Source organism: Dasypus novemcinctus, chromosome 5 (assembly GCF_030445035.2).
Source record: "Dasypus novemcinctus isolate mDasNov1 chromosome 5, mDasNov1.1.hap2, whole genome shotgun sequence".
Classification (NCBI taxonomy): Eukaryota; Metazoa; Chordata; class Mammalia; order Cingulata; family Dasypodidae; genus Dasypus; species Dasypus novemcinctus.
The window spans coordinates 69,826,676-69,847,777 of NC_080677.1; the positions used below are offsets into that span (position 1 = coordinate 69,826,676).

General features: G+C 34.6%; 1 protein-coding gene across 4 annotated transcripts in view; it reads left to right on the top strand.

Annotated features, from left to right (window-relative positions):
• SEMA3A (semaphorin 3A) overlaps positions 1-21,102 on the top strand; it is a 505,421-nt gene that overhangs the window by 302,359 nt on the left and 181,960 nt on the right. The gene's annotated exons all lie outside the window — the stretch shown is intronic.

Below are 21,102 nucleotides of genomic sequence, written 5' to 3' on the forward strand. Positions count from 1 at the left end.
TTTTTCTTAAGAGAAGTCTATCATATTCAAAACACCCTAGAATAATTTTGGTTTATCTGCTCCATTTTAAGACTGTATACAAATTTTCTTGCACACATATCAAATTCATCTCATTATGATTGTCACAAATATAAATACAGCAAATAGCAAAAAACAGATGTGATGACATTTTCTAAAGAATCCAAAGAGTCACAGTGTTTACTATTGTGCAGCCTTATTAGCACAAAAGGAAGCACAAGAAAAGGCTAAACAATTTCATTTAAAAAGTCATTGCCATGTGGAACTCTTAAGTACCTTAAGGAATTACAGTAGCGACACTATATGAAGACTTTAATTATTATACTTTATATATTACAAAAATGTGCCTTCATTTAAAAAGTGGAATATTAATACTTTGATAAATAGGAAGATGGGCAGTATGTAAAACAAGGCACGTATGAAAACGTGTTAACTTTACAAGGTAATGAGTCGTAACTGAGAAAGCTTCCTGTATTTCCCTTCTCTAACTACAGCAGGGCTTTGCTAACAAAGCTCTTTTTACCTGAAGTTTCATTCATCTTCACAAGCTGAAAACTGAAGTCGCAGTTGCTTCTTGACATTTATATTTTTTTCATTTTCCCTTCTTCCCGTTCCCTCCCTCCCTCCCTCCTTCTCCCCCTCTCTCTTTCTCTCCCTCTCTCCTTTTCTTGGCAAAGCTGTCATTTCCTGCAGGTGCTTTATTTTTAAATAAAACTAGACTAGAAGAATAACAGGTCTTAATAAGTGTTAAATATGAACCTGTTTAATGGGAGGAGTGGTATCTTCTCCACTGAAAAACTTTAAATATTCATACTAAGGAATTGTTACCAGTTACGGTCATTTGAAACTAATAGTGTTTTATTATATTTTCCATCAGTTTCATCTTATGTACATTAATTTGAACTACGTAATTGCATCTTTTATAAAATCTTATTTCAAAGAAATATTATTTATGTGATTGATTGTACTGTATTCATTGTGGTCAAACTGCAAAGGATGGTATTTTGTTTTTTAAATCATGGAAGAAAGTTCAGTGGGAAAAAAACCTCTTTCTTAAGGTTTAGGTATCTGTGTTCCACTATCTGAAGAATAGAAATGATGGTAATTCCTAAAAAACAATAAACTAATTATAATTAATTTTAAAAACCCTTTAATACCTCTTGTATTTTGCTCTAGTAAACTTAAACAGATAATTTATATAGATATAAATGATAATATGCAATACTCAAAGTATAGAGTAATAAATACTAGCTACCCTGTTGGCCAAGGTATTCATTTTATTAATTATAAAATTGAAGCCCAGGATAATTCATTGGTTTTCACTCTTCAAGTTCTGAGGCAGAAATAGAACCATTATCCAGGACTAGCAGATAAAGTTTTTCAAGAATTTTATGGTGCTTTTTTCTTCTGATGTTATTAATCATAGAGACAATTTCTTTTCTATCAAAGATAATACATGTACTATGGAAATTTAATTCCCTATATTCTTCTCTACTTTAGGAAGTGTCTTATTTAATGAAAATAGAGCTGAACCATAGTTATAATTATTGGGGGTACTCAACATCAGTTATACATGAGAATCAACTTGTGAGATTACTTTTAAAAATTACTGACACCTGGCTCTAACTCAGGAATAATTATATAAATCCAACCATTTTTTAAGCTCCTCAGGTCATGTTAATATACCATCAGGGTTGCAATCACTGTCTAGCAATTTGTAAGTATAATATGAATTTGAACTCTCAAGAAAATAAAGTCATATAGGAACCAGGTAGGAAAGAAGTTTAAACCACTATCTGATGGATGTAGTCAAAGAAATTAACCTCAAAATTTCAGACTTAAATATCAACTCACGTAGCAGAAAAGCTTGGATATTTTTGTGTACCAGTAGGTACTTTGTTAGATATATCAGTTGATCCTTAAATGGATTCCATCAGGTTCTGAAATAAATCTCATTCTATTAATCACTTAATTTGCTAGTGAAATAATATTAAATGAGTAAAATAAAGTTTGTAATTTCCGTAACTAGAAATTCATCATTAATTTCCCCAAAGGTAGAGATACTCTTATTTGAAATATATGCATTATATCTTCTGCCAGTTAAATCTGCAGAGCCTCTTCCTTCTCTTTAATACTTCTGGTTAAATTTATAATATTCTTTGTTATGCTTATTTGTGAAAGCATGCAATAATACGAAGCTTAGCTTTTATTAATGGGAAAATATCTATGAAAATTTGTCTTTAAACAAATCCAAAATATTGGATATTTGTTAGAAGTTAAAACAATAAAACATGTTTTTGCCATGTCAGTATGTGGGCTGCGAACAAAGGAGTTTTTAAATGCGTCATAAACTAAATGAGTAAAAGAGAGGGAAGATGCATATTAAACTAGTTTGATTTTTCAAGTCATTTGAATGGATGGGAAAAAAAAACTCAACATATTACTTTGACTTACTTCCTCTCTACTTTTCATTGTCTTTTGAGAAGTGTTGTTTTCTAATTGAGTAGTAGCCTGGAATTTGGAATTCCACAATTTTATTCCATTTATGTATGAATTATCGTTTACCTTAAACCACAGTGACTTTATTTATTTTTAGGTTTATTCACTGAGTTTCCTCACTTATTAAGTGTGATATAGTTATAATCTGTGGTAATGAAAATAGCAAATATGTTCAAGCAAAAACTACTGAACTCTTTACTTATTTCTTCTAATAGCTTATAGCCATTAGTTGTTGGTTTAGTCTGTGGCCCATTTCTACTTATCTTTCATATTTAACTTTAAAACATTGCAATCTTCATGACAATGCTTTTCAAAAGTAAGTCATTTTAACAATCTCAATATTTATAATTCTTTTTTGTTTGTTTCTACCATTTGTGTTTGATAAAGGATATTAGAGCAATTTTTATTTTACTCCTCTTGGAATGATGTTAAGTTTGAACTAGGAAATAGAGACTTGGAAATTCTCAAATTGTTTATCTAAATGACATGGAAAAATCTGTACCAGATGAGTGTCATTTCTCTCTGTCTCATTCTATTAACACCACTGACAAATTCTGTACTGTACTCTCCAGCTCATTAGTTTCTGCTTATTATTTATGACTTTTATTGTCATGGGTTCTTCTTACAACCTTCTCTCTACCTGTCTGGGTTTTAGCCTACTCAACTCTCAGTGTGTCACATATTCAAACTCCATGGAAGAGTAAATGTAATCTTTTCAGTTAATATTCAATAACAGAGTGTTCCTACTGAAAAGAGCTCTTGTGCCAGGCCATGTCAGAGGTATATAGAGTGCAGACTTTGGCTCAGGCAGAGATCCCTAATCCATTGAATTGGTGTTGCTTGATAAAAAGCACAGCAGTAAACTTTATGTAAGTCTTCTGTTTCAGCCATTCAAAGGCCAACTATGGGTGTAGTGGACACTCTAATTTCAGTGACTCCAATCTGTATTCAGCTGTCACCTGGACACCCCCCACCAGATGTCCCATAGGTACTTTGAGGACCACATGTGATCTTTCTGAAATTGTTAAGATTATACCTCTAAGAATAATTTATATGACCTATGATAAATGCTAGACAAGGTATACAAATCCTAGAAAGGTCTCGGATTTTGGAGTCAAGAAGGTTGGGTTAGAACTTAGCTTCTAAAACTTATTGTGTAAATTTTGACAAGTTTCTTTACCACTAAAACTCTCTTCATTTGCCTTCTTCCATAACAAAGTTAGTGATCTTTATTTTGGAGACTACTCAGAACTTTAGTTTCCCAAAATCGTACCAGCTCATTAGTAAAACTGAGTTTACATTCAGATTAATCACTTGTATTTCCTTGACATTGGTATACAATTCCTTATACAAGCTCCCAGCCTCCATATAGAAGCGCTCTCCCTACTTATTTGTGGGAGTTCCTAGAGGCTGTCTAATGCATTTTCAATAAGGATCCCAATCCAGCTAGCATGAACTCTCTGCCAAGCAATGCTGTACTGTAGCTGTGCAGGTCCACTTTCCTTGGCCTTGCATAGCTGCAAATTTGCTAAGCTACTGTGGCCTTTTCTGGAATTCTGTTTCAAGGCCTTGCCTCTAAGGCACTGAGGTACCCAAGCTTTTGTGGGGTTTTTTTCAGTGGGTAAGTTAAAAGTAAGGTTTCCCTCCCACTCTGTCTAACATTTTGTTATGGAATAAAACTGCTACCTGTATTTCCAAAAGTGTTATAATTGGTGAACATCTCTCAATTTTACTTAAACCTTTTATTTCCTCCAAGAAACCAATGCCAGTCCAGAAGAATATGGACCAAGAGTCAAATTTAAAGACAAATTGCTGTACATAGAATCATCCCTCATATTTTATCCCTGAGATTTTTTGTGAAATTTGTCTATTCCCAGGGTCTAAGACAAATGAAGAGTCCACCAGCTCAACCAGGCTCAATTTAGCCTACTCTGGATCCCATGTTTGGTTGTAAACAGGCACTATGTTTTCCTTCTACCTAAACCCTCCTGGTCTGCCCACATCTGAATTTGTAAAATCCAGTTATAGTATGTACAAGGCATCAACTCTATTGGCCACTCACAGAAAGTGATAGCACCCAATTGTTCCTATAGTTAATCTTTATTGTTAGAGAAAAAATAGAGTTAGTAAATGGCCATTTTGAGCATATTCCATAATTTAAAGATCTTCTGCACACTAACAAATATAAATTATTAAAATATTATATTTGTAGTATTCAATAGGATTTAGGTCTAACTGAATATCCTTGCTCTTTCAGTGACATTAAACTCAAATTATAAACATTGTATTCCAACTAATCCAATAAGATCTTATGTTAAATACTGTATACTTAAGCAGGTTAAAAAATCCTAGGACTGGGGATTAGGGTCAAGATTAAAAGTACTAAAGTAAGGAGTTTTCTGATATAGTGTTGTTGCTTTTAATGATAAGCTTATATCAATGTGCTAGAAAAATGAAGCACTAATAGCATTATCATGTAAATATTAATGATTCTAGGATATTCAACAACCAGAATATGTTCATATTCTTTCTGCTGACAATTGGCAACATTTAAAATATCTGTTTTTTTTTTATCATAATTATGTTCCATGTACGAAAGTATTTTACATATGAATGAGCATACTTGTCCCACATCTGTTCTGTACCAGCTCCAAACTTAGACATAGTGATCTAGCAGTTCTCTCCATAAATCAAGTTAATTCTCCAGACTCCAAAGCAGTGAAAGATATACATTATACAATGAAATCATTTCACACATCACTTCAGGCCACCTTTTTCATGGTGCTTGCCAATACATTTACAGTCTGGTAGAGTAAAGACCTCCTCTCTAACATGAGTTTTCCTAATGTGGAGTCAGGACTCCTGGCATCCCATGAGAGCGCTTTGGATGATTTGTGTGTTAGGCAATGTTTGTAGCCTAAAAAATGTGTTCTCACATTTTGGTTTCTGAATTGGATTTAAAAGTCCTCTTCAATAAAAGTAGTCCCTCTTCTACTCTGCAAATGACATCTTTTTCTTCTAATTCTGACGAGTAATTCTGTTGAGCCAGCAGAAGGGCCACTGTGGTAAGACAGCCTGACACTTGCTAGTTGAGGTCTTAGCCATGTTTCCTTATCTCTTTGAACAAGTTTTCTCACTGGTAAAACTGGTGAAATACTACCTATTGCATGAGAATATTGAAAGGATAACATATATAAGGATGTGAAAGAGCATCTGGCATAGGGTGGACCTAAATAAATATTCATTTTCTTCTTTTATTCCATGAAATGATTTACAGTTATCATGATATTTGGCATAATCCTGTCAATGAGAATAAATGTGGAATCACTATAGTCCTCAAGAATTTATTTTTACCTGAAACTTACAGTAACTCAAATTGAGGTTTTAAAAATTCTAGCATTATTTCAGAAATAAAACCAGATCATGAACTAATGATATTTTGAGCATCTACTTATGATCTTTATCCCCATTTTTATTCTTTCTAGTGTAAAAAAATGATGCTTTCCTTTGTGGGACTCTCATATACACTGGTTTTAATGTTTCTTTTCTTAATTTCTAACAGAAAAATGTCCAAATTATGAAATTCACAATGTTAAACCCATTAGAACACAATTGTCCATACCTAGGTAGTACATAAGCCATTTTCTAAAACTAATGATAAAATTGGGTCTTTCTAGTTTTCAGATTATTAGAAGCATTAATGCTTAGATTGCATCATGAGCTAAAAGAATCTAACTATATTTTTTGACAGTTCATTCTGTGATTGAATTATGGCATCATTAAGTAATGCACTTCTCAAACTGCAAATTGCCTTAATGCTGGAGTGCTTTTCTCTAACTGGTGTGAAGAGGTGATGTTCTAATTTTATTTCCCCCCCAATTACTATGTCAGCTCCCTTGGAAATTCAGCAGAGGTAGACTGACAGAGCTTTCTGTAGGAGCTTTGCATCTAAAGTGTTTTATTATTTAACAAGATTTAGGCACAATATTTCCTAGGGAAAAATGCATTTGTAAAGATCAATGCTTCCAAAAAATATCAGCCTACTACTATATTTATTACTTTTAGAAAGGTACTGAAAAAGAGTTAAAAATTTTTTTTGAGTTTGCAGCTTTTGCCAGATGTAGCAGCTGTGGATGAGTTTACTACTTTTGTGGGTGTAGAAATAATCCTTCATAATTGCCATAACTGTATCAAGAACTAAAATATGGATTAGAATTTTATGAATATTGTGCCTTTAAGGCTTTAGAAAATTACTTAAAGTGCCTGTTCACTGTGTACAGTAGAAGATTGATCTGATGGTTTTCTATAAAGAACAGTAAAGCAAGCATCAAACATAGTCCCTTTCTTTGAAAACAAAAATGGAAAAGAGTATTGTTCTTGAGTCAAGGATAATTTAAAAAGTTATTGCTCAGCAGGTCCAGCAGATCAAAGGAGGCTTGTTTGTCAATTGCACGCTTTCGTAGAGACTGAGTAAAAAAAGTAGTCCATAAAATTTTTAAAAATGTAAATTGTGATCTATTACAAAAATTTAGGAATCACATGTGATCTATAAAATCTAATATGTACAATTTTCTTCTTTGCAGTCATCTTTTAGAATTATTTATATTATGTAGAAGAGATAAGGTAAAAAAATTTCTAGAAAAACAAGTAAATGCAGTGCATCACAGCAATATTCAATAATCAATGGAAAATGATTAGCAATGAAATTTTCTTAATATTTTTATTTATCATTTATTCTAGGGATATTTTGAGCATCTGTGATGTGACAGGTACTATGATATAGGAAGTACAGGGAGGAACAAGGATATATGGCAATACCCAAGTGTTGCTCATGATCCAGTTAAAGAGAGGCAGTAAACAAAATTATGGCAAGAGTAAATATATATAATTCCACCTATTATAATGCTTTAAAGCAAAGAGGATGTCATGAAAGAACCTAACAGTTTTTAAAATTGTAATATCATGTTGGGGAAAGTATCTCTGAAGTGTCATTTCAGCTGAAACATAAGGTTCAGATTAGAAGAGTGAGAGACTATTTAGGGCTTAGAAGATCCTAGGCTAAAGCTACAGCATCAGCAAAAATCCTAAGACAGAAATGCACCATAGCCATAAGGTGGTAAAGGGGAAGAAGAGATTAGAGCCTGGCCAGATCACAGTAGGGACTTGAGAACCATTACAGATTGGGAATTTTATCCCAAGTGTAATAGGAAACACTTTAAGAAGTTTAAGCAGAGGAGTTGTATGATGGGAGGCATGTTTTAAGAGGGTTCCTCTGATGCTGTGTACAGGATGTATTGAATGGTGGACTACAGTAGAGTCTGCGAGCCTATTTAGAATTCTGTTGCATTAGTCCAGGTAAGAGAGAAACCAATGTCTTGAAATGGAGTGGTAGTGATGGCATTGGAAACATTTGTGTGGGCTTGAGATATACTTTAAGGATAGGATTAACTTTGACTTTTCAAATTTAGATAATCCCAAAAACTGTGTGCCTTCTGTCCCTAAGACAACAGTCAGAATTTTTCAATTGCTTATACTAGCTATATGCTCTAGATCTTAGGAAAATATTGTGTTCTCTCTCTCTCTCTTTTTCTCTCTTTTTCTCTCTCACATACACACACAACAAATCCATTAAAGTAGGAAAGAATGTAAAATCCACCTTTTAATTCTTTTCCTAGCAAATCGGCTCTCCAAAGTTCCCATGACTTTGATAGATGTTGGACAGCATGTGGTCATCCAGGACATTAAGAAAACCTTGTAGGGAAGCAGATGTGGCTTGTGATAGGGCCTCTACCTACAATATAGGAGGACCTAGATTCGATCCTTAGGGCCTCCTGGTGCAAAAGAAGTAGAGAATGCATGCCTGTGTGCTGAGCCAGTGCCTGCATAGTGAGCTGAGTGCCCACACGGTGAGCTGAGTGCCTACGCAGCAAACCAAGTGCCTGCCTGCGTGTCCATACAGCGAGCTAAGTGCCCACGTGGTGAACCAAGTGTCCCCATGAGGACCTGGGTGGTGAGCGAAGTGCCCACGTGAGTGCCTGCCTGGTGAGCCAGTGCCTGTGCAGCGAGTCAGTGCCCGCGTTGCGAGCCGAGTGCCCGTGCACCAAGCCGAGTGCCTGGGTGGTGAGCCAGAGCCCACACAAATGAGTCACACAGCAAGATGATGATGCAACAAAAGAGAGACAATGGGGAGAATCAAGGTGAAGTGCAGCAGAGACCAGGAACTGAGCTGGTGCAATAGATAGACAGGGAAAATTTCTCCATATCAGAGGTCCCCAGGGTCGAATCCTGGTGAATCCTAGCGGAGAAAGATAAGAAGAGAAGACAAAAAGAGAAATAGATACAGAAGATCACGCAGTGAATGGACACAGCAAAAACAGCAGGGCAGGGGACAGGGAAGGAAAGAGAAAAAATAAACATAAATCTTTGAAAAAAGACTTATAGGTAAATTCTCAAATTAGCATTTGACAGACTCCGAACACAAGACTTTTGAAATCCTTGCAGATGTTATTCATCTCAACAACAAAGTACGGTTTTTCAAAGGATGTAGACATTTTACAGCATGGGCATAGTTGAGAGCAAATAGTTACATGTGCATGTTTGCATTAAACACACATTGTAAATTATTGTAAGGATTTGAAATAAGTAGAGGTACAAGAATGAAGGAAAAATAGATTTTAATACTCAAAAGAATATTAATGAGCAGTATTCCTTCAAATGCCTGTCAAACGAGTACATTTTTTGCCTCAGCATATATCCCAGGCAATGTTAAAATTGCATGAAGCATTCAATTGCTTGACCAAAATGGACTGTTTGAAACTACTATGCTGATTGCTAATTTTTCAGGAATTTGAAAGAAAAAAGATTCTATATATATATTTTCAGTCAGTGCTGGTGTGCACAATAGACAAGCATTTCAAGGCCTGGCCATCAAACTGTAGGTGAAGGTTATTGCAAGTAAAGATTTAATAATAATGTATTGTTAGGCAGCTCTGGGCTTGACAAGGTTATACAGAATCGCTTTGACAAAAGAAAGCAAGACGTTTTTGCTAAGATTATTTTAAGGGTCAGGAGGGGGGACTATGACTTCCATACAAATAAATACATAGGGGAAAAAAACCTAAGGCTAGAACACACAGCTGGTGAAAACATAATCTTCCCACATACATTTCATGTCTTTTTGACATGTGTATCTTCACTGTATACAAACTTACATACATACAAACTTTCCCACAGGAACATGCCATATATGTAGAATTGAAGTGTGTATTTTACAAATAATTCCTTCACAGACAAGCCAAGCAATAAATATTAATCAAATTCATAGAACTATCTTTTTTTGTTGTTAAAATCTGTGGCTTACTCAGTTATGCAATCCTAATCTAAATCGTTTTTCCTAATGGGTTATTTGAAGATGATTTCAACTCATAGAATGGTCCAGGAGTGATATCATGTCCCTAATAATAATATTTTATTAAGTGTCAAACTCTCCATGGTTCATGATTACCTGTCATGGGGAAATAACTTTGGAAGACTACTTTTGTGATATAAGTGCACAGAAGGAGACCTAAAAGTTGACTTGGGTTCAAATAACCAAGTACTTGTCAGAGTATAAGCTTGAAAAAACAGCATACTTTGGTCAGATGTACACACCAGGAAGTCAAGTGTAAAACTCATCATTTCTTTTTTCCTGATGCATGAAATCTTTGATTCTAGGGGATAATATGAGTAAATAATAAATATCTTGTTATAATTTACAGTGTCACAACTGGAAAGAGTTGTCTAGAAACTTTAAAAAATAGGAACCATTAAAACAACTTCAGGAGAAAGGACCTTAAACATATTCAGACATTACATCATTCTTTTCCTTTTTAAGTTTGCCTGAGGAATAGTTAGGGGCAGGTATTTTACATGAGGTCTAGCAGAGGTACAGAAAGATGTAGGACCTTGCCAGTAGTTCCATCATAAATCAGGCCTAGAGCTAAATATAATATAGAGAACGAAAGCTGGGTCTTCTAAATCAGAACAAAAGCTGAACGTTCTGTATCTCTCTTAACTCTCTAGTTAAACTGGATATATTTGAAAGTAAAATTAATATGTTGTTGATATAAATATAAGAAAAAATAACATAATTTAACAAAATCTTAGTAGATCCCAATCAGCAAGTATGGTAACATTTTAAGCACTGTTTAAGTAGAAATATACATGAAACATTTCAACTTTGACCTTGCTTACCCTCCTCTACATAATTAAAATAAGCTATTGAGCATAAAGAAGAATCAAATAATGCCTGCCAAGAAGACTACAATCTGTAACCCTTTAAGGCTGGGTTCTTAACCTTTTTTGTTCCGTGGACCCTTTTGCCAGTCAGGTGAAAACCATGGACCCCTGACTAAGTCCACGCTATACTGTGGTTTTTGTTTTTTTTTTTAAGATTTTTTTTCCTCTCTTCTTCCCCTCCCCCTAGTTGTCTGCTCTCTGCGTCCATTCACTGTGTGTTCTTCTGTGTTCGCTTTTTTATTCTTGTCAGCGGCAAGGGAAATCTGTGTCTCTTTTTGTTGCGTCCTTTTGCTGCATCAGCTCTCCATATGTGTGATGCCCCTCCTGGACAGGCTGCACTTTTTTCACCACTGGGCGGGTCTCCTTATGTGGCACACTCCTTGCATGTGGGACTTCCCTACACGGGGGACACCCCTGAGTGGCAGGACACTCCTTGCGTGCATCAGCACCACACATGGGCCAGCTCATCACATGGGTCAGGGAGGCCCTGGGTTTGAACCCTGGACCTCCCATATGGTAGGTGGACGCTTTATCCACTGAGCCAAATCCGCTTCTCTATACTGTATTTTATTTAATAACTATATCACACTTGCATCAACATGTCCCCACAAGAAAAATGGTTTTTTGAATTTCAATTCATGTTCATGGACCCTGGTTAAGAAACCCTGCCTTAAAGCAATGTTTGATATGGATTGGCACAATTTACAATATTCTGCCCAAGAGGGAGTCCCGAAGTGATTTGTCAAGTTGTTTGGGGAAAGTGAGACACACCTGCCCAAAGTACAACATCTCAAAATGTCGAAGCTTTGAATTAGTCTAGGATAGAATTTGATGAAAGCTAAAAGACATCCAAATTTCTCCCAGAAACTTTGAAGTAATTTTTAAAAAAATAGCTATGAGTATCTAATGGGATTTGAACACATTTGAATCTAAGGAAAAGAGAAACTATTTTATGTAGTCCTGGTTGTGCCGATTCAACTAAAGGAAGAATCCTGCATAATGGAAAAAAGTGATGATAGATAGGTCTTTGGTTGGAAGTATAAAGCCACTGATTTGTATCCTAGGGAGAAAACCTGGATGGATTCCATGAAAAACAGCTCCTTTCATAAAACGTAATGTCTTGCACACAAATAGAACTAAACTAGCTACTGTCATTTTAAGGATTCCATAATTCTCAGAGAGGTGGATATTTGGACTTCAGCATTTCAGACATGCTATTTCAGCCTGAAAATATAATTTTCCTTGAAATAAATCAAGAGCACAAAGACTTGGCTAAAAAAAAAATCTCTCTTTCTCTCTATATAGATATATTTTAAACTGAGGAAAAATCTCTCTTAGATCTTTAGCGAATAAAAAGTGACTTATGATTTATTTTCAGTTCTAGACATATGATTGAAATCTAGGAAATCATCGAATTTTTTATTCGGACAATATGTATTAATCGGTTTCAGCTGAATTAAATATTAAATAATTGTTGCACTACTCTCATCAACTTTATTAGTGTTATTTACATTAAACAGTTTTTGTTTAACTGAGAGATTTATATTTTTAAAAATAAATGAAAATTATAACAATCTACTGAAACCTTGGGAACATCTTTATTATAATATTCAATTACCCTCCCAAAATATAAAGGAATGGTAGAGATTACTAGAGTACAAAGAAAATCCTTAGTCTACATTCATTTTTAAGAATAGTTATCTTAGAAAATGCTTATGATTTAAATTAATTCTCATCAAACTATTTTCCCCAGAATATTTGTACATTATTTAGATCTCTCAGATATCATTTTTAATAAGTTTGACACAAATATGATGGTATCTCCCTAAATGTATTCCTTGCAAACAGTATATATGTTCTATGGATAAAAAAAATGGCTCCAATATACAGAGGGTTGGGAACATGGAGTTTATAACTGAACCTCCTAAAGTTTTAAGTATGTTAATGTGAAGAATAGTATAATGAAATACTCATTTTTTCATGGAAATCTTTTTGCCATGGAGCATCAAAGGAAACTAGTGTTTTATGTTAGATACCAGTATAGGATCATTTATTCATTAACATGTTTGTTTTCATTAGACAGAGAGACAGAATCAATAGTTTGTAATCTATAGATAGTGTCAGGTAAATGTCATAGAAATTATTTTCTAAATTTTGTTGAAAATATTTAAGATTTTAAATTTGCTTCCTTTTTAGCTTTCTGTTTAATAAACTATAAAAGAATGGCCAAAAGTAGAAAAGAAATAAAAAGCTGTATAATTAACATTAAATCTTACTAAACTAACATTTTTAACTTTAAATAGTATATCTCTATCAAAGGGGAAGTTCATGGCAGAATTGGGTAAATTACAATATAAAAACACATTCCAGATTGACCACAAAACTAGTATATGACCAAGTTAAGAATCCATTAAACATGGAGATTAAAGTTTGCATTTTTTCTTTATTTTTTATGGCTCTTCCTTTGGGAAAAGTGCACATTTTTTTCTTGCTTTGTTGCCATCACATGATTGTAAGGTAAGAGTGCTAAGATCAATGATACTCTGCTGCAGTGTATATTAAATCAATGTGTGTACTTTCTCTGAAGGCTACAAGTGAACTACTGATAGTTCAAATGCTCCCCCTTTCTTTGAAGTCAACAATGATGATAACCAACTGTATGTATGTAGATGATGTGCCTTTCCTGATGGATCTTCTTTGACTTCAAGTATGTTGATAATTGGTACATTTGTAACGAAAGCATTTCCACTACCTGAATCAAGTCTTTCATGGCAATATCACTTACCAGTTCCTGACAGCTAATGAAGTGGCAAAGCAGAGCTGATAAACTCCAGAGCCTATCAGGAGAGTTGGATGTAGCACTTTTTAGATTCTGATTTACTAAATGAGGTAGAATTCATTAAGTTCATCAAACAAACTCAGCTATGAACTTTTAAACTAAACTAACTTCTTGACTTTTTTAAGTAGAAGCAATTTCTCCAACTTGAATACTTAAATTAGAATAGCAAAAAGCTAGAAATTTTATCTCAGAGGTCCAATTCTACTAGTTTTCCACCTTTTGACTTTTATCAGTGACAGTATTTAGCCTAAAAAGAAACAAATGCCTATTTTAAATAATTAACTTACAAGAAAATATAAAACAAAATAAAATTTAAAATATCTTGGAAATCTTATAAAAAATTGTATTGCCCCTTAGGTACTTGGCAAAATACTTAATTTCCACTTTTAAAGCAAATATTGTGAGTTTGTGGAAGTTTATAGATTGTGTTTTTCAGAACAATTGAATAATTTACAGAGAAAGTTAAACAATACATCAAAGAAATATATAAAATATTTTAAATATATAAAAATTATTTTTGATTATTTAATCCAAAGCTTAGTAATAACTATACTATTACAAAGAAGTGATTGGCAGAGATAGTCTTTTTTTTTATTACTATTTACATGCAAAATAATCAAGTATCAGGAAAATGAATAAATTAAGAAATCAGTGACAGAAAATGTTACGTGATTCTTTTCATTGCTCACATTGAACTCTGGAGGGTTTCCTTGGAATTTAATAGCACTCTCATTTCATTTTTTTTTTTTAATCTGTAGATGTGAATTTTACCCTCGTTAGTCTCTACATTCAAAGAAATGGGAGTATCTTGTTTTGAATGTATGTTGGGATCAGCAAGGATTAAAAGGGGATCATATTTCAATCTCTAAACAGTGTTTATTACTTCCAATTCTAACATTTTAAGTCTTTTTTTCTTGGTGAGTTTTGTTTCTCTTTGTAAAATGGAAATAATTACACTTTTTGATAAGGAAGTTATAGAAGGCAGTTTAAAGAGAAATTAGTTTGTGCTGCCTCTAGTCCACTCTTGAAGAAAAACAGAAAAACTGGATCTGAATTAGACATTCACCTTTGTGGAGATGAACGTCTCTGTGTCTGACATTGATCTAGGGAATCTTCGGTGTCTGCTGTCCTGGCCAGGCTGAGGTGTGCTTGATTTAATGGGCCCTGAGAGAGCAGGGATTTTCAATAACAAGTGGGAATTTTAGCCCTCTCCTAGGGAAACACTGAGTTGTCCTTAGGGGTCACTTTATATTTAACTTCAATCTCAGAACATTTCTAAAAATGACCCACTTCTAGGATATTTGCTGCAGAAAATTTTAAGAAAAGAAAAGAAAAGAAAATGATTTAAACTTGGCTAATTTTCTGTATAAGATTAAATGGCTGATTTTTTTTTTAATAGTAAAAATAAATTCTAGAACTAAGATGTTAGATAGTTTTTTTAAAAGAAATGTTATTTAGGGGAGTTGGATATAAGAGAACTTTATTTCATCCAAATTATCTGTTTGACAATCCCATTTTTCTACTTTTTATTTGTCTACGTTGAGAAATTTTAAAATGTCAATGGGCAAGCAGGTGTAGCTCAGTGCTTTGAGCACTTCCTTCCCACATACAAATTCCCGGGTTCAATATCCCTTGTACCTCTGGAAAAAAAAGAAAAAAGGAAAAAGAAAATGTTAATAAATGTCAATGAATTGCTATACACCAATTTCATCTGGGCGTTTAACTCCCATTGCTTAATAAATTTCTCCCTGGTTAGCATTCTGAAGTGTGTCCACTGCAAAATTAAATGTACTATTTGGGAAGAAAATTTTGTAATGAGCCATCACAAATGGGCCACTAGGATTAGAATATACTGAGAACACAGGTAGGGTTTCCAGTAGAGATTCTTCAAGTTAAGTGGTTTTAAAAACTATCCTTTCCCACGCTGATCCTCACCCCAGAACTTTGATTCTAACAAAATCTTTTATAAGTAAGCCAGAAGCTTTCATAATCTATGATATAACTATTCTAATTAAAGGAGTAGGCTATATCTAGGAATGCCATATGAAATTTCTCTGTACCTGCCCAACCCCACCAAGAAAAAAAAAAAAGACTCAACGAAAGTACCTCTCAGGTGAATAGATTCTCCTTTTTTTAAAATGAGAAATTTAATTGCATTTGCTTGTGGCCCCCAGATACTCTGCCGTTGACCATGAGAACCAGAAAATGAAGAAACTAGAAATAGTAACAGTAGCAGGATATACTATAATCATCTCACACAATCACACACCCAGAAATATCCAAATAGTTGTTTTTATCCAAATAACTAATAATCCATTTATTCATTCACTAGAGAAACATGTAACAAGCACCTACTGTGAGCCACAGCCAGGGTACAGGTAATTTCCGTCTCAGTCTCACACACTGCCCACTCTGATTTGGTTGCTTGGTTATTCCTGGACTATGTTTATGTAATCTCTTGGGCTTTCTTGTGACCACCTCTCTCCTTTTCTGCTTGAACAATTAGATTTTTGACTCAAATGAAAAAAGGGATATCTATGAACACTGAAACGAATATGTTCTTCAGTATGTTCACACTTGCAAGGATAGGTATTGGTCAGTGAATAAGGAAGATATCTTTCCTCCCACAAGTTTGTCTTGGGGTGGAAAGGACTGAAGAATACCCGAAAACATACTCAATTTCTTTCTTCAATAAAAGCCCATTTTGCTCAGCACTACAACAATTCATATAGATTATTCTTAAGCAGTTTTTCGAAAATTATCGAATTGTGAATATGCAACAGGTAACAGGTGACTGGTTTATCACTATTTAATTCTCCATATGTGAATATTTCCCATAGTTTTGTTACTGGAAAAATGAGGCATGCAATTTGTAAATGTCAGAAAACATGTGCTTTCATGTGAAATATGATAGTTATTTGAAGAACATACCGAAAAGTACTCTGTGATATTTGTAAATAATAGACCAAGACTGCCTGAAAATCAGACTTGCAACTGTATTAAACAGGCAAGTCCTCTCTTTTTCACTCTGCTAATGATAGCACAATGCTGAACCTCTCAGGCATTTAATGACTATTTGCAAGTTCGCTGAAGGATAATAGATACCTGACTATAGAGGAGTCTTATAATTGTATGACAGACTCAAAAACAAAATTTAGATCTCTGAATTATTAAGTCATCATTCAAAGCACTGAGCTAAAGTAATGTGAATTTTAAAAGAAAAACCTATATTTTAATTCTAATTTTTACTAATTATCCCACGCAGAAATGAATGAACAATGACAATGTACAATTTGCACTGACTGTTTTTGCCCACATTAGACCTCTCACTGGTTTTATAAAATAATGACATTTAAACTCTCATTGTTAGTCTTTCATTGTGAAGTAAAAATTAACAATGTTTATTATTTTATAAATATTTAGCAACTTTTATTTTTGAGTATGTTCTTGAGGCATAAACTCTCATCCATTTCAGGAGCAGGCAGCAAAAAAAGGGAGAAACATTCAAGCCAGTTTTCTAAAATTTTATTTTGAAAGCATTGAACTGAGAGACAGGAAACCTGTATTTAAATCTTGCCTCTGTGACCATTGAGGAGCAAGTCACTTACACTCTTTTATGAATCGAAGAAATCAGACATTGTAGTCTAAATATCCTTCTTGATCTTAAAGATTAATTAATTACCGGGTTAACCATCTCTATCATTTAAATTTGATCCATATGGCACCCGCTAGTCTCAACAATTCTTGGGAAAAATGGTTTCAAACGGTACCTTGAAGCATAAAAGAAGAGAAAATAAACTAGAAGCTGGAGGGGGCAAGCCAGGTTTAGGAAAGAGTAAATTAGCCCTGCCAGATAGATTTCTGAGAATTTATAGAAACAGGCATGGAATAAAGTATTAAAGGAGGATTAGGGACTGTGAAAGCTTTTGTTAGTGAGACTGAATTTAAAGATGGTGGGTATAAGTGCTATTTTTTGTATTAGAGCATTACACTTTGGAAATATGCTTTGGTAAACTTGTGTAGGAGTGACTTGAATATATCCACATGAAGAGAAATTGAAGATAGGAGACTAGGTAAATTGCTCTTGCAATAGTTTTTGTGTTTAATGCTACTGATAAAACAGAAGTCTGGAAAAATTAATTCATGAGATTATTATATCTAAAACAAGTGTGCTGGGTACATGGAACTCAATAAATATTATCACATAGCCAGGTTATAAATAATTTTGTGTTAGGTGATACAATTTAATTAGTCATTTGAATTAAACATGGAACTAATTAGAAAAGCTAGTGTATAATCACGTATACTATATATATATATATTACTACATTTGCTCATTCCTATATAGTTTGCATTTTTGATAAATAGAAAATGTTACAAATATTATTTATTGGGACATTGGCTTTTATGCATCAGGATGAGGTATTTGCCAGGAATGCCTTGTAGGACAAGGAATAAAAAGTAAATGTGGCATATCTTAACTCTAGCAGAGAAACTAAAGAGATAAGCAGTAATAAATTTATGTATGGGCAAGGTACTATATTAAATAAAGGAAAGTGGGATACACTGTCCTTTAGTAGGTCAGAGAAAAATTCACAGGAGAGACTTAACCATGGATCCTGAAAAGTGTGTAGATTAATCGAAGTAGGAGAGAATTGAACGTTACAAAGATGGGGAGCATTTTAGGTATTGGGAACCATAGATAGCCTATAATTGAATTATTTGGAATTAACCTTGGGTGTGTTGTGTGTTGAGTGTGTATTATATTTACACATGCTATGTTGGAGAATGAGCAAAAAATTAAGTGTAGACAATATACAGGTACCATGTCACATAGATACTGAAAATACCTAGGAAGGTTTTAAGGAAGCAAATATAATATTTGTGTTCTTTTGATTTTCACTCATGCCTTGTTTGAATGAATTTCAATATTAAGAAATTGTTGTTTGAACAGTCTTTATTTCCTTAAACTTTGCATATTTGAGGAAGTCTAATGGTCCCTCTCTTACTTGAAAGACAACTTGCTGGGGATAAAATGGAGTACATAATTTTTCACATGGGCATTTGTGCAAGTTGGTTCTCTGTTCGCTCTCAAATAATGTTGTTTTAAATAAGTAAGAGGCCCACCTGACTTCTTCATTCTTATAGGTGACTTGATTTTTCTGCATTGATTACAAATGTGTTTTTCCTTTATTTACTAAGTAACATAATTGGTTCTCTGTAAGCTTAGTTTTTCCTGTTAGTCAGTGATGACCTTTTAATCTGATGATTCAAGTCTAATTTTAGTTGAGAAGCCCCTATTGTATCTTTTCTTTTAATTTATTTCTCTCCCCTTTCCTGCGCCTCCCCCCCCCCCCCCCGTGTCTGCTCTTTGTGTCCATTTGCTGTGTTCTTCTGTGTCCCCTTATATTCTTGTCAGCATCACCAGGAATCTGTGTCTCTTTTTTTATTGTTGCATCATCTTGCTGCATCAGCTCTCTGTGTGTGCATCGCCACTCCTGGACAGACTGCACTTTTTTTTGCACTGGGTGACTCTCCTTACGGGGCGTACTCCTTGCATGTGGGGCTCCCCTACACAGGGGACACCCCTGCGTGGTTCGGCACTCCTTGCGCGCATCAGCACTGTGCATGGGCCAGGTCATCACACGGGTCAGGAGACCCTGGGTTTGAACCCTGGACATCCCACATGGTAGGTAGATGCTCTGTCTGTTGAGCCAAATCCACTTCCCCCTATTATATCTTATATTGTGTTACCCATCTATTTAAAAAATATATATATTTTGAAATTATTCCAAACTTATATAACATTTACAAAAATAATACAAAAATAATACAAACCCCATATAGAGAATTCCAACATATCTTCAAACCTCGAGATACCCAGATCCACCAATATTTTAATATTTAATATTTTGCCACATTTGCTGTATTATTCTATCCATCCATCAATCCATCCCATCCATCAATCCATCATTTATCTTTCCTCTCTCCCGTTCCTCCTCTGTTTAACATTTGAGAGCACATTGCACATATTATAGCCTTGAACACATAATATTTCATGTATGTTTCCTAATAAAAATGATGTTCAAGTACGTAATCACCTCTAAGTGGCATTATCAATGTTAAGATTTTTAACAGTAAAAAGCTTGCATTTTTTAAAAAGATTTATTTTATTTATTTCTCTTCCCTTCCCACTCCCCACCCCCCACACCACTCCAGTTGTCTTGTCTGTTCTCTGTGTCCATTTGCTGTGTGTTCTTCTTTTTGTCTGCTTCTGTTGTTGTCAGTGGCACGGGAATCTGTGTTTCTTTTTTATTGTATCATCTTGCTGCGTCAGCTCTCCGTGTGTGCGGTGCCATTCCTGGGCAGGCTGCACTTTCTTTCACGCTGGGTGGCTCTCCTTTCGGGGCGTACTCGTTGTGCGTGGGGCTCCCCCACGTGGGAGGCACCCCTGCGTGGCACGGCACTCCTTGCATGCATCAGCACTGCGCATGGGCCAGCTCCACACGGGTCAAGGAGGCCCGGGGTTTGAACCGCGGACCTCCCATGTGGTAGACGGACGCCCTATCCACTGGGCCAAGTCTGCTTCCCATAAAGCTTGCATTTTATATTCCAATTTTTTCATGTGTACCACCAATATCCTTTTTTTTCCCAAATGATTTTCCTGCATCAACTTATATGATTTTATGATTTATTCATTAACTTGCTAACATGGTGAACTACAATGTTTGATTTAAAATATTGAATTAGCCTTGCATCCCTGTAGCCTTCCTTATTTGGTGTTTCACTGAATGAATCATCTACCCAGGCTATCAAAGATGATCTCCCTTCCTTAAAGTCAACTGATTAGGAGATTTAATGACATCTGTGAAAATATCTTCACAGCAACATGTAAATTTGTTTGGTTTAATAATTGGGAATAATTGCCAAGCCACGTTAATTCTATTCCACCTAATTAGAAATCAGGGAAATATAAATTAAAATAATGGTGCGACAATATTTTTAACCAGGAAATATTAAATCAGAAAGTGTGAAAGACTGACAAAATATAACATCTATGAAAGAATGGAGTATTCACATATAGTACATTGTGAGAAGAAACAGATGTGGCTCAAGCAGTTGAGCTCTTGCTTCCCACGTGGGAGGCCCTGGGTTTGGTCCCTGTTGCCTCCCAAAACCAAACAACAAGCAAATAAGTGAGAAAACCAACTCAGGGGAGTCAGTGTGGCTCAGTGGTCAAGCCCTGGCTTCCCATATATGAGATCCAGGATTCAATCCCTGGCCCCTCTACCTCATAAAAAATAAAATAAAAATAAATTATGAGACTATGAATTGGTATGGTATTTTGGAAATGAAATTTCCTAAGTATTTATAAAAATTTAAAATAATTACATCTTTCCCCCTTAACCCAATTTCCACTCTGCTGTGTCTTTCTTTTAATAAAACATGCACAGGAACTAAAATTTAAG